Genomic DNA, 11,740 nt, shown 5'->3' on the forward strand with positions numbered 1-11,740 from the left:
AGAGAGAGAGGCCTGCACTGTCACAGAGAGAGAGGCCTGCACTGTCAGCTGTTTCACTCGAGCATTGGCGATCTGCTCCACCTCCCTCAGTGCGGTGCCTCTCTCAGGAATACAGACGATGGGATGCAGCACTGATGCTACAGGGAGCTGCACCCAGTTGAATTCTCTGCTGCTGACAAAGCCAGCAGCAGGCTCTCCGTCTGTCTTCATATCACACTAGAACATGAAGCACATGGTTATATCACATCATCAGACAAGAACGGCACAGATGGAATTGTGTGCCATTTTCCGACACAGCTTTCACACACATTGCCCTTGTGTGATATAAATTTGAGGCTGGGACAGTTGGGAAAAGGAGCAAGTGAAATAGGGTAGACAGGAGCAAGGCAGAGAATGAGGTAGGATTGATAAATTAAACTGCATTTACTTCAGAGCAAGAGGTCTAACAGGTCAGGCCAATGAACTCAGGGCATGGTTGGGAACATGGGACTAGGATATCATGGCAATTACAGAGACATGGCTCAGAGATGGACAGGACTGGCAGCTTAATGTTGCAGGGTACAGATGCTATAGGAAGGATCGAAAGGTGGGGGCAAGAGAGTAGGGAGAGTGACGTTTTTGATTATGGATAACATTACAGCTGTACTTAGGGAGGATATTCCTGGGAATACGTCAGTAAAATTATATGGGTGGAAGTGAGAAATAAGAAAGGGATGATCACCTTATTAAGATTGTACTACAGACTCCACCCCACGAGTAGTCAGCAAGGAATTGAGAAATAAATTTGTAGGGAGATCTCAGATTTTTGTACGAGCCTGGCTGGTAGGTTTAGGGAATACTGGATGACTAGAGAAATTGAGCTGCCGGTCAAGAAAAAGAAGGAAGCGTATGTCAGGTATAGACAGCAGGGATCGAGTGAATCCCTAGATAAGCATAACGGCAGTAGGAGTATACTTAAGAGGGAAATCAGGAGGGCAAAAAGGGGACATGAGGTAGCTTTGGCAAATAGGGTTAAGGAGAATCCAAAGAGATTCTACAAATACATTAAGGACAAAAGAGTAACCAGGGAGACAATAAACCATTTAAAGATCAGCAAGGCTACCTATGTGTGGAACTGCAGGACATGGGTGAGATACTAAACAAGTATTTTGCATCAATGTTTACTGTGGAGAAGGACATTGCATCAATGTTTACTGTGGAGAAGGACATGGAAGCTTGGGAACTTGGGGAAATAAATAGTGACATCTTGAAAAATGTCCATAATGCAGGGGTGGTGGTGCTGGTTGTCTTAAAATGCATAAAGATGGTTAATTCCTGGGGAACTGATCATGTGTATCCCAGAACTCTGTGGGAAGCTAGAGAAGTGATTGCTGGGCCCCTTGCCGAGATATTTATATCATCGATAGCCACAGGTGAGGTGCCGGAAGACTGGAGGTTGGTTAATGTGGTGCCACTATTTAAGAACGGTGGTAAGGAAAAGCCAGGGAACTATAGACCAGTAAGCCTGATACTGGTGGTGGACAAATTGTTGGAAGGGATCCTGAGGGACAGGATTTACATATATTTGGAAAGACAAGGACTGATTAGGGATAGTGAACGTGGATTTGTGCGTGAGAAATTGTATCTCACTTTGAGTTTTTGAAGAAGTGACAATGAAAATCGATGAAGGCCAGAGTGGTGGACATTGTGTATATGGACTTCAGCAAAGCATTCAACAAGATTCCACATGGTAGACTAGTTACCAAGGTTAGATCACATGGAATCCAGGGACAGCTAGCCTTTTGGATACAAAATTGGCTTGAAGGTAGGAGACGGTACTCCAAATGTGGCATCACCAATGTATTTTTATTCATTCACAAGATCTGGGTGTCCCTGGCTAGGTCAGCATTTATTGCCCATCTCTAATTGCCCAGAGGGCAGTGAAGAATCAACCACATTGCTGTGGGTCTGGAGTCACATGCTTGAAGGGTGGCGATGGAGGGTTGCTTTTCAGACTGGAGGCCTGTGACCAGCAGTGTGCCACAAGGATTGATGCTGAGTCCACTGCTTTTTGTCATTTATATAAATGATTTGGATGTGAACATAGGAAGTGTGGTTAGTAAGTTTGCAGGTGACACCAAAATTGGTGGTGCAGTGGAGAGTGAAGAGGGTTATCTCAGAGTAAAATGGGACCTTGATCAGATGGGCCAATGGGCCGAGGGGTAGCAGATGGAGTTTAATTTAGCTAAATGTGAGGTGCTGCATTTTGGAAAGGCAAACCAGGGCAGGACTTATACACTTAATGGTAAGGTCCTTACCATTGGGGAACATTCCTGGGGAATGTTGCTGAACAAAGAGACTTTGGAGTGCAGGTTCATAGTTCCTTGAAAGTAGAGTCACAGGTAGACAGGATAGAGAAGAAGGCATTTGGAATGCTTGTCTTTATTGGTCAGTTGTATCGAGGACAGGAGTTGGGAGGTCATGTTGCAGCTGTACAGTACATTGATTAGGCCACTTTTGGAATACTGTGTTCAGTTCTGGTCTCCCTGCTATAGGAAAGATATTGTTAAACTTGAAAGGGTTCAGAAAAGATTTACAGAGATGTTGAGCTATAGGGAGGGGCTGAATAGGCTGGGGCTATTTTCCCTGAAGCATCGGAGGCTGAGGGGGTGACCTTATAGAGGTTTATAAAATCATGAGGGGTATGGATAGGGTGAATAGCTAAGGTCTTTGTCCAGGGTAGGGCAGTCCATAACTAAAGGGAATAAGTTAAAGGTGAGAGGGAAAAGAATAAAAGGGGCGTAAGGGGCAACTTTTTCACACAGAGAGTGGTGCATGTATGGAATGAGCTGCCAGAGGAAGTGGTGGAGGCTGGTACAATTACAACATTTAAAGGGCACCTGGATAGGTACATGAATAGGAAGGGTTTAGAGGGATATGGGCAAAATGCTGGCAAATGGGACTAGATTGATTTAGTATATCTGGTCAGCATGGATTAGTTGGACCAAAGGGTCTGTTCCATGCTGTACAGCTCTCCGATTCTATATATTCTTGTGTATCTTGTACATGGTCCTTTGTTCCATGTTTTCCCAGTTATTTGACAGCATGCTTTACTTATGTGCTGCTAGCTCCAGGTTGGAATTGTTTCATGAAGAGAAAGCGCAGAAGTTGTCAAGAGATGGAAAGGGACCAGTGAAACATTGCGATCCATGCAGGAAGCAATGACATAGGAAGGAAAAGAGTTCAATATGTTCCAGCAGAGTCTCAGGAGCTCATGATGAAATTGAATTTCAGGTCGTCAGAGACAGTAACTCTGCGTTATTAACTCTGCCTTGTTTCCTTTTCACTCACATACTAGTCAATACAGCGACAGTGGGATTAGAGGGGAGACGATGGCCTAGTGCTATTATCACAAGACTAATAATCCAGAGGCCCAGGTGATGGGGCCCAGGTTTGAATCCTGCCATGGCAGATGTTAGAATTTGAATTCAATTAAAACTCCAGTGTCTAATGATAATGATGAAATTATTGTCATAAAAACCCATCTAAGGCATGAATGCCCTTTACATAATGAAACTAATTCTTACCAGGCCTGGCCTACACGTGACTCCAGACCCACAGCAATGTCACTCTGGGCAATTACAGATAGGCAATAAATGCTGGCCTGGGCAGCAATGCCCTCACCTTGTGAATGAATAAAAAGATATTAGTGAAACCACATTTGGAGTACTGTGTACAATTCTGGTCATCCTGCTACAGAAAGAGAGCAAAACAGATTTACCAGAATGTTACAGGGACTGGAAGGTTTGAGTTATAAGGAGATGCTGGACAGGTTGAGACTTGTTTCACTGGAGCATAGGGATGACCTTATAAAGGTTTATAAAATCATGAGGGGCATAGATAAGGTGAACAGCCAAGGTCTTTTCCCGAGGGTAGCGGAGTCCAAAATTAGAGGGCATAAATTTAAGGGCAGAGAGGAAAGATTTAAATAGGACCCAAGTGACAACTTGTCAGAGACCATGGTGTATATATGGAACAAGTTGCCAGAGTAAGTGGTAGATGTGTGTACAATTTACAACGTTTAAAAGATGTTTGGACCGGGGCATGGATAGGAAAGGTTTAGAGGGATATGGGCCAAATGCAGGCAAATGCAAGGACCAGTTCAGTTTAGGAAACCTGGTCAGCATGGACAAGTTGGGGCGAAGGACCTGTTTCCATGCTGTATGACTGTATGACTCTATATTAAAAAAAAGGATTTATATGAAAACTGCAGACCCAAAACTGATTATGGATCTTCCCCAGGAGAATGTCAGGGAAGCACGAGGGAGGAGCTACCATGTTAAATCACAGGCAGAAGGAACATGTACACTCTGCACCTGTTTCAATTCAATAAAATTGATGACACCCATTCACTGGTTTAAAATTTAAACTAATTCTGGCAGTTAACTGTCGATCAGCATTAATGGGTGCATTTTCCATGGCAATGCCTCAAACAATCAGAGTCCACTCATCAACCAATCTGCGCTCTTCTCTCATGCAGCATAGATGTTGGGTTTCCCTTTGAATTGGTATTCTTGCAACATTGTCCTGATGAGTACAAAATGAAAAGCTTCTACAAGATGTGTCTTCTTCCAGCAATGCTCATGTATAACAAATGACAAGATGTAATTTATTACATCTTAGCAACAAAATACAATTTAAAATGATCTGCTGGACATTGTTATGGAGATGAGGAGGAGGGACCTGGATGTAGGTTTTGTACCTTCAAGATGCCAAGTTATTTTTCCCACCTATCCCAATGATGTCATCATAGTGGGTGGTGCTTGAGGTACACCTCAGTTTTAACCCTTTCTAACCCTTATGCCCTTCTGCAAGAAGGATGTGTGTTTAACCTATAGAATGGGTGTTGTTGAAGCTGAAGTGGGTGTGAGGAGTACTTGGAATGGAATCCACACCACATGTCAGAGTGAGAGGTGGGTTACAACAGGATGTAAATAAATCTGTCACATTGCTTGACTTGGTCAGCTCATGGAAACACTCGCTGCGTTGAATTGCCATGTTTCTGCTGCTCACAGTTTGGGTCGGCTCCAAACATATATTCTCTTTAGCGGCTGCCTTGTTCTATCTCCCATTCCTTCTAAGGTGGACCTTATCCTTTCTGGTCTAGCAGAACATGCAGAGTGTGTCATTAAAACTCTCCTGCCTTCCATCGTTGTGAAAGTAAATCTTCAAACGTACAGTCAGTAAATTCCACATCTCCATCACAGCTGTGAACTGAGCCTTTAGATGCGTTGAGATAAAATTGCATCACGTTGCTCTGGCTCATTCCCACTCGCATGAGGTTGTTTTGCAAAACCCTGAGGTTATGTATACAGTGGCACCTCTGTCGAATTAGCGTATCGCGGTTCTGTGTTTGCTGCTCACTGCAGCTCCAGCTGTTCCTTTCTCCTTATCAACATCGGGACCCAACTCCCATCAAAACACTTTGAAAACAGAAATTCGACTCTTAAAACTCTGGAAATAAGAAGCTGGACTCATTGTTTTTCTAAATGGGACATGGGCATTGCTGGCTAGGCAAGCATTTATTGCCCATTCCTAAACAGATGGGATTTTGTGACAATTGATAGTGGTTACTTGGTTGCCATGAGACCAGCTGTTTTCTTTTCTGGTTCTTCACTAAATTCAAATTTCAACATTTGCCATGGTGGGATTCAAATCCACGTTTTCACAATGTTAACCCACTGTCATACGAGGAGAAGCTGGCTTAACTGGGCCAGAGTTCTCAGGTAAGTTAGAGTTTAGAAGAATGACAGGTTATCTGATTGAAACATGTACAACATTAACAGGGCCGTACAGACTAGATGCAGGATGCTGTTTCCCCTTGTTGGGGAGTTTAGAACAGGGGACACAGTCTCACAGTGTGGAGTAGTCCATTTAGGACTGAGATGGGCAAACATTTCCTTCACTCAGAGTAGTGACAATGAAGCTATTGGGTTGTCATTAAAAAAATTGTTTACGAGCATCCCTTAGCAAAGGAAGCCCATTGTTGTTTCCCAGGCTGGTCCTGATGTGACTCCAGACCCACACCGTCCAGCCCGGGGGAGGCAAGGGCCTAGTGGTATTATTGCTGGAATATTAATCCGGACACCCGGATAATGTTCTGGGGACCCGGGTTCGAATCCCACTACGGCAGATGGTGGAAATTGAATTTAGTAAAATATCTGGAATTAAGAATCTAATGATGACCATGAATTGATTGTCAGGAAAAACCCATCTGGTTCACTAATGTCCTTTAGGGAAGGAAACTGTCATCCTTACCTGGTCTGGCCTACATGTGACTCCAGACCCACAGCAATGTGGTTGACTCTAGACTGCCCTCTGGGCAATTAGGGATGGGCAATAAATGCTGCCTGGTCAGTGATGTTCTCATCCCATGAATGAGTAAAATCTGAGGTAACCGAGAAACAATGATCCTACATTTCACCAGATACAGCACAGAATGTTTAAGAAGGACGTAGGTGACTTGGCCTAGTTGGCAGCACCTACGTCCCAAGAAAGTGTTTGGAAAGCTAGCCCACACCCTCTGCCACCTCCCTGTAGAAGGGCCAGACAAGGGGGAGATAAAGAAGATGGGTCATACCCACCAGGACTGGCCAGTGAAAAGGAGGGCAGAGTGGAAATATATTTTCAGACTGCACACACGCAGTGTTAAATATCTCCACCAATCCCCTTCCGCCATTACCCTGCAGTGCTCTGGGGCCAGCTGTATGCACATTCCCAGAGGATAATCCAGCCCAGGATTTTGCACCACCAGTTACAAACAAAAAGTGTTCATTAAGAAGCTGTTTCAAACACAAGGAAGCTGAGCTGAGGCAAATCTGGTTCTGAAGGCTATAAATCCTAGGGTTTGGTAATTGATACTTGCTGGTGTTTTTATACAATGTAATTATCTTGCTCTCCTGGTAAATTGACTCACCCAGTATACACGAGGGACTGTACTCACTAACTACCATTTAGTTCCAATTACTAAACACTTGACAAGGGACTTGGAGCAAACAGAGAACACTAGCATCAGTCTGTGAAATTACTTGTTTGCTGTCTTGATGGAGATTTGAATGAAGATCAGTGAGCATTCTGTTTGTTGAGTTTAAGGATAAACTGGTTTGGCTCTCTATCTGTGGACCTTGATCCCAAGGAAACCAGGAGAGAAAAACATTGCATTCATACAGCAGCCTTTCAAGGGCTTTTATAGTGTAGTGGTAGTATCCCTCCCTCTGAGCCAGGACGTCTGGATCCAAATCCCACCTGCTCATAAAATCCCTGAACAGGCCAATTAGAAAATGTCTACCACACGTCCCTGACCACTGGATGTCCCAGTGATGTATTTTACAGATACAGTCACTGTTGTCAGTTTGGAAAAGTGACAGCCAATTTACACTCAGGAAGGTCCCACAAACAGCAGGACGATGCTGACTACACGGTCGGTGTTTCTTCACCATTTCAATGGACAGGTACATAACCATGAGCATTCTGGACCTTGGAGGAATAACTCCCTTCTTTTCTAAGAAACAGCATGGGGGTAGTTAACACCCAACTGAGAAAGCAGATACAATCTATGTCTAACATCTCTCCAAAAGGTGGCACCTCTTACACTTCCTGAACATTGTGCTGAAGTGTCGGCCTGGATTATACCCTCAAGACTCTAGGCTCTCACAAAACAAACTGCTGGTTCACTCTGGGTGGAGATAGGGGGGACCTGGCTGGCTAGGGGGTGGTTGACTGACGGTGGGGGAGCAATGGAGGTAAAGCTGGCTGGGGGAAAGCAGGGGAGGGGGCAATGCACTGTGTCCTAGCAGAACCAGGCCCAGGCCTCGGGTCCCCCCCTCTCCCCCACCCCAAAGGAGCACAGACAATGAGTGATCGTCGCAAGTGACGAAACACAGAGGTTGATGAGGACATGGATGTCCCGAAAGAACACTATTGCCTAAGGTTGTGAAAAGAGGGCAAACAGGAGTGGCATGAGGGTATCAACAGATCAATAGGTTAAATTGAAATGAATGACAGGATATAGTTGATGCCTGCAACACCTCGAAAAGTGAGCTGGAAGACGGACCTCGACAAAGCAGCAATGTCATCGATGTTTTGAACTCTGAAAAGATGTGTACTGTCGTGTTACCTACTCAGTAGTTAACCGTAATGCCCAGGTATTGCAGAATCATGATGCTGGAAATAACTGTGCCAAACAGGAGGTTTGAACTGGGTGCAAGACTAAAAGCCTGAATCAGAGTCATTACCAGAGGTCCAAGCAGACAAATAAGTCCAACGTTCAGTTTTTGGGGCAGCTTATTCCCACCGAGGTTCAAAATCTGGGACCCGGGTTCGATTCCAGCCTTGGGTGACTGTCTGTGTGGAGTTTGCATATTCTCCCCGTGTCTGCATGGGTTTCCTTCAGGTGCTCCGGTTTCCTCCCACAGTCCAAAGATGTGTGGGTTAGATGGATTGGCCGTGCCAAATTGCCCATCGTGTCCAGGGATGTGTAGATTAGGTGGATTAGGCATGGGAAATGCAGGGTTACAGGAATGGGGTGGGTCTGGGTGGGATGCTCTTTGCAGGGTTGGTACAGACTCAATGGGCCAAATGGCCTCTTCCTGCACTGTAAGGATTCTATGGCTACTATAGGCTGATTTCTCACTGCTATCACGTGATCCTGTTGGCTGTGCTGTAACTGCGCATGTTGGATGGTGAGTTAGGACACCGTGGAGTTTCACTGAGAGGTGAAAGGCATGTGGTCCCTCAGGAATGGCATTTCTCCCAATCTTCCTCTGCTAGAATCCTTTGTTACAGATTGCATATATTCCTGACTGGAAGCATTCTCAGCAAATAGTGGAAACCCCTCTCTTTCCATTTGCTGCATCAGGCAGGAGGGGTAGATGGAGAACGGGTCAATCAGGAACTTTGATTCTACCTCTTGGATGTACATGAGTTTCATCAGGTGGGCGATGGAAGGGTAGACAGTGAGTGACCCAGTGGATAAATAGTAAACAGCAGGACATTCTTTGCTATTGATGTAGGATCTGTTACAATGACCTGAGAGAGCAGAAAGTGCTGGAGTCTGATGTCCCATCCAGGAGATGCACTTCCAACAGTCCAGTGTTCCCTCTCAGCCTGGATTATCTGTGCAGCTCTTGCAAGTTGGATTCACAGTTCTGACTGTTGATGGGTGTTTGGGTGAATTAGTGAAAATGTCTAGACTTTGTAGAGGACTAACTGCTGCATGTGAGCGTCCAGGAGAGGAAGAAGGGGAAGAGGACGGCATGACAAGAGGGATATTGTGCACACAGCTCACTGGCTACCTCCCTGAATTGTGCAATCCCTGTTCAAATGCCATCCAATCTCACAACCACTATGATTGGGCAGCAAGTAAAGACCAGACACAAAAACCCACGGACGGGGTAACAGTCACTCAAGGCAACACTACCGAACGTGAAAGATTCAAAGTTAGCAGATTCACTTTGGCTTAGGAGCTGTAACTGTCTCTCAAAAGGAACCCAAGTCAGCTGTCATCTGTCTCATTACTTTTTATCTCTAGGACCACACCCAGCACTTCCCCAGTTCTGAAACTGGTACCAACCCCTTGCACTGTACAGAGCCTTCACCTCCGAAAAACATCCCAAGGCACTTCACAAAGGTAGAATCAGAAACCTTGGCAGCTCTCCCGGTTGCCTGTTTCAGCAGAGTCCTGGAGACACAGGTCTTTGTGTAAACATGAGGGGCACGATGGTGCAGTGCCTAGTAATCGAGAGGCCCAGATTGATGCTCTGTGTACATGGTTTCAAATCCCACCACAGGGAACTTGTGGACTTTAAATTTAATAAATAATCTGGAATAGAAATGTAGTCTTCGGAACAGTGACAGTGAAGCTATCATTAATTGTTGCAATGATCCATCAGGTTCATTACAGAGTCATATAGCACAGAAACAGATCCTTCATTCCAACCAGTCCATACTGACCATAACCTTAAACTAAACTAGTCCCAACTGCCTGTGCTTGGCCCACATCCCCCCACAAACATTTCTTATTCATGTACTTATCTGAATGTCTTTTAAATGTTGTAACTGTGTCCACATCCACCATTTCCGCTGGAAGTTCATACCATGTGTGAACCACACTCTGTGTAAAAAATATTGCCCCTCATGTCTTTTTTAAAAATCTTTCTCCTCTCATCTTAAAAACATGCCCTGTAGTCTTGAAATCCCCCACCTTAGGGAAAAGACACCTGCCATTCACCTTATCTATACCCCTTGTGATTTTATAAACCTCTATATAGTCACCCCTCGACCTCCTACGCTTCAGCGAAAAAAGTCCCAGCCTATCCATTCTCCTATTAATGTCCTTCAGTGAAGAAACCTGCCATTATTACCTGGTCTGGCTTCTATGTGACTCCAGACCCAGTGCAATGAAATGGCCTTAACGAGATACTCAGCTCAAGGGCAATTACAGATGGGAAACCAGTCCTGACCTACGCAGTGATGCCCAAATGCTATGAAAGAATAAAAAAAACTAATCCTTACATAAATACAGCTTCTAAAAGTAGCATCAATCTTAACAACAAGACCAGCACTGACACTAACATTAATGCTAATTGTACATTAAACTTAACACTAAAATGTAGCTAACATTAACAATGCCCCAACCTCAGTCCTAACTCCAACAATAATACTGCACTATTAATGCCACTAATAGGCTGACAGGCAATAACATTAATACAAACACTGAGCTGAGATTCACACAAACACTGCTTTTACCAGCCAGCTGCATGTATGCTCAGGAGGTGGTTAGTGTAAATCACTAGATGGTGGCACAGAGCCAACTCCTATTGGTTCCTCCTCACCTGTCCTGGCAGTGTTCCCAGCTGTGAATAGGTGTGTGCTTTTTAACCGCCATCTGCCCAGCTTTCCCAGTCACTAGTGGCGGGAGTGATTCCAGTCACTGAATAGCAAGGTGCAAAACTCAGGGGTGAGGCCACTCAAAGCTGACCACTACAGAACTATCAAAGACACTTAGGTGTAGAGAACAGTACACACATTACAGATAACACAGCCCCCTATAGAACATGATGCAGAGGTGCCGGTGTCAGACTGGGGGTGGTCAAGGTCAGAAATCGCACTACACCAGGTTATAGTCCAACAGGTTTATTTGAAAACATGAGCTTTCGGAGTCTTATTCCTTTTTCAGGTGTTAGTGAGAGAAGTGGTATCAGACACAGAATTTATAAGTAAAAGATCAAAGGGTCACACCATTGATGAGGATGTACTAAACAAACCTAATATGCTGTTAAATCTTTAATCAGTTAGAAAGTTTTAATTGATTAATATGCATGTGTAAATCACTGAATTCCTTTCAAGCCCCTGTCCTGTGAGAACCAAAGGTTTTATCAGTGCAAAGAAGAGGTGACATTTTAGGTCAGACAATGAGTGTTAGGTGTGAGGCCTTGTTGAGAATCTGTTTGTGTTTTAGTTTGGAGTCAGACTGGTTTTATTTCTAAAGTAGGAATTTATAAAATGCCACATTGACTGACTGTTATGAGTTGTGTGCTTTTTGAACAAAATATAATGTATCTGCAAATACAAATTCACCCCATAGATTTATATATGCGCCTGTGTGTGTGTGTGTGTGTGTGTGTGTGTGTGTGAGAGAGAGAGAGAGAGAGAGAGTGAGTGAGTGTGTGTGAAAGAGAGAGGGAGAGTCAGTGAGATAACA

This window comes from Rhincodon typus, chromosome 19 (assembly GCF_021869965.1).
Source record: "Rhincodon typus isolate 14 chromosome 19, sRhiTyp1.1, whole genome shotgun sequence".
Lineage (NCBI taxonomy): Eukaryota > Metazoa > Chordata > Chondrichthyes > Orectolobiformes > Rhincodontidae > Rhincodon > Rhincodon typus.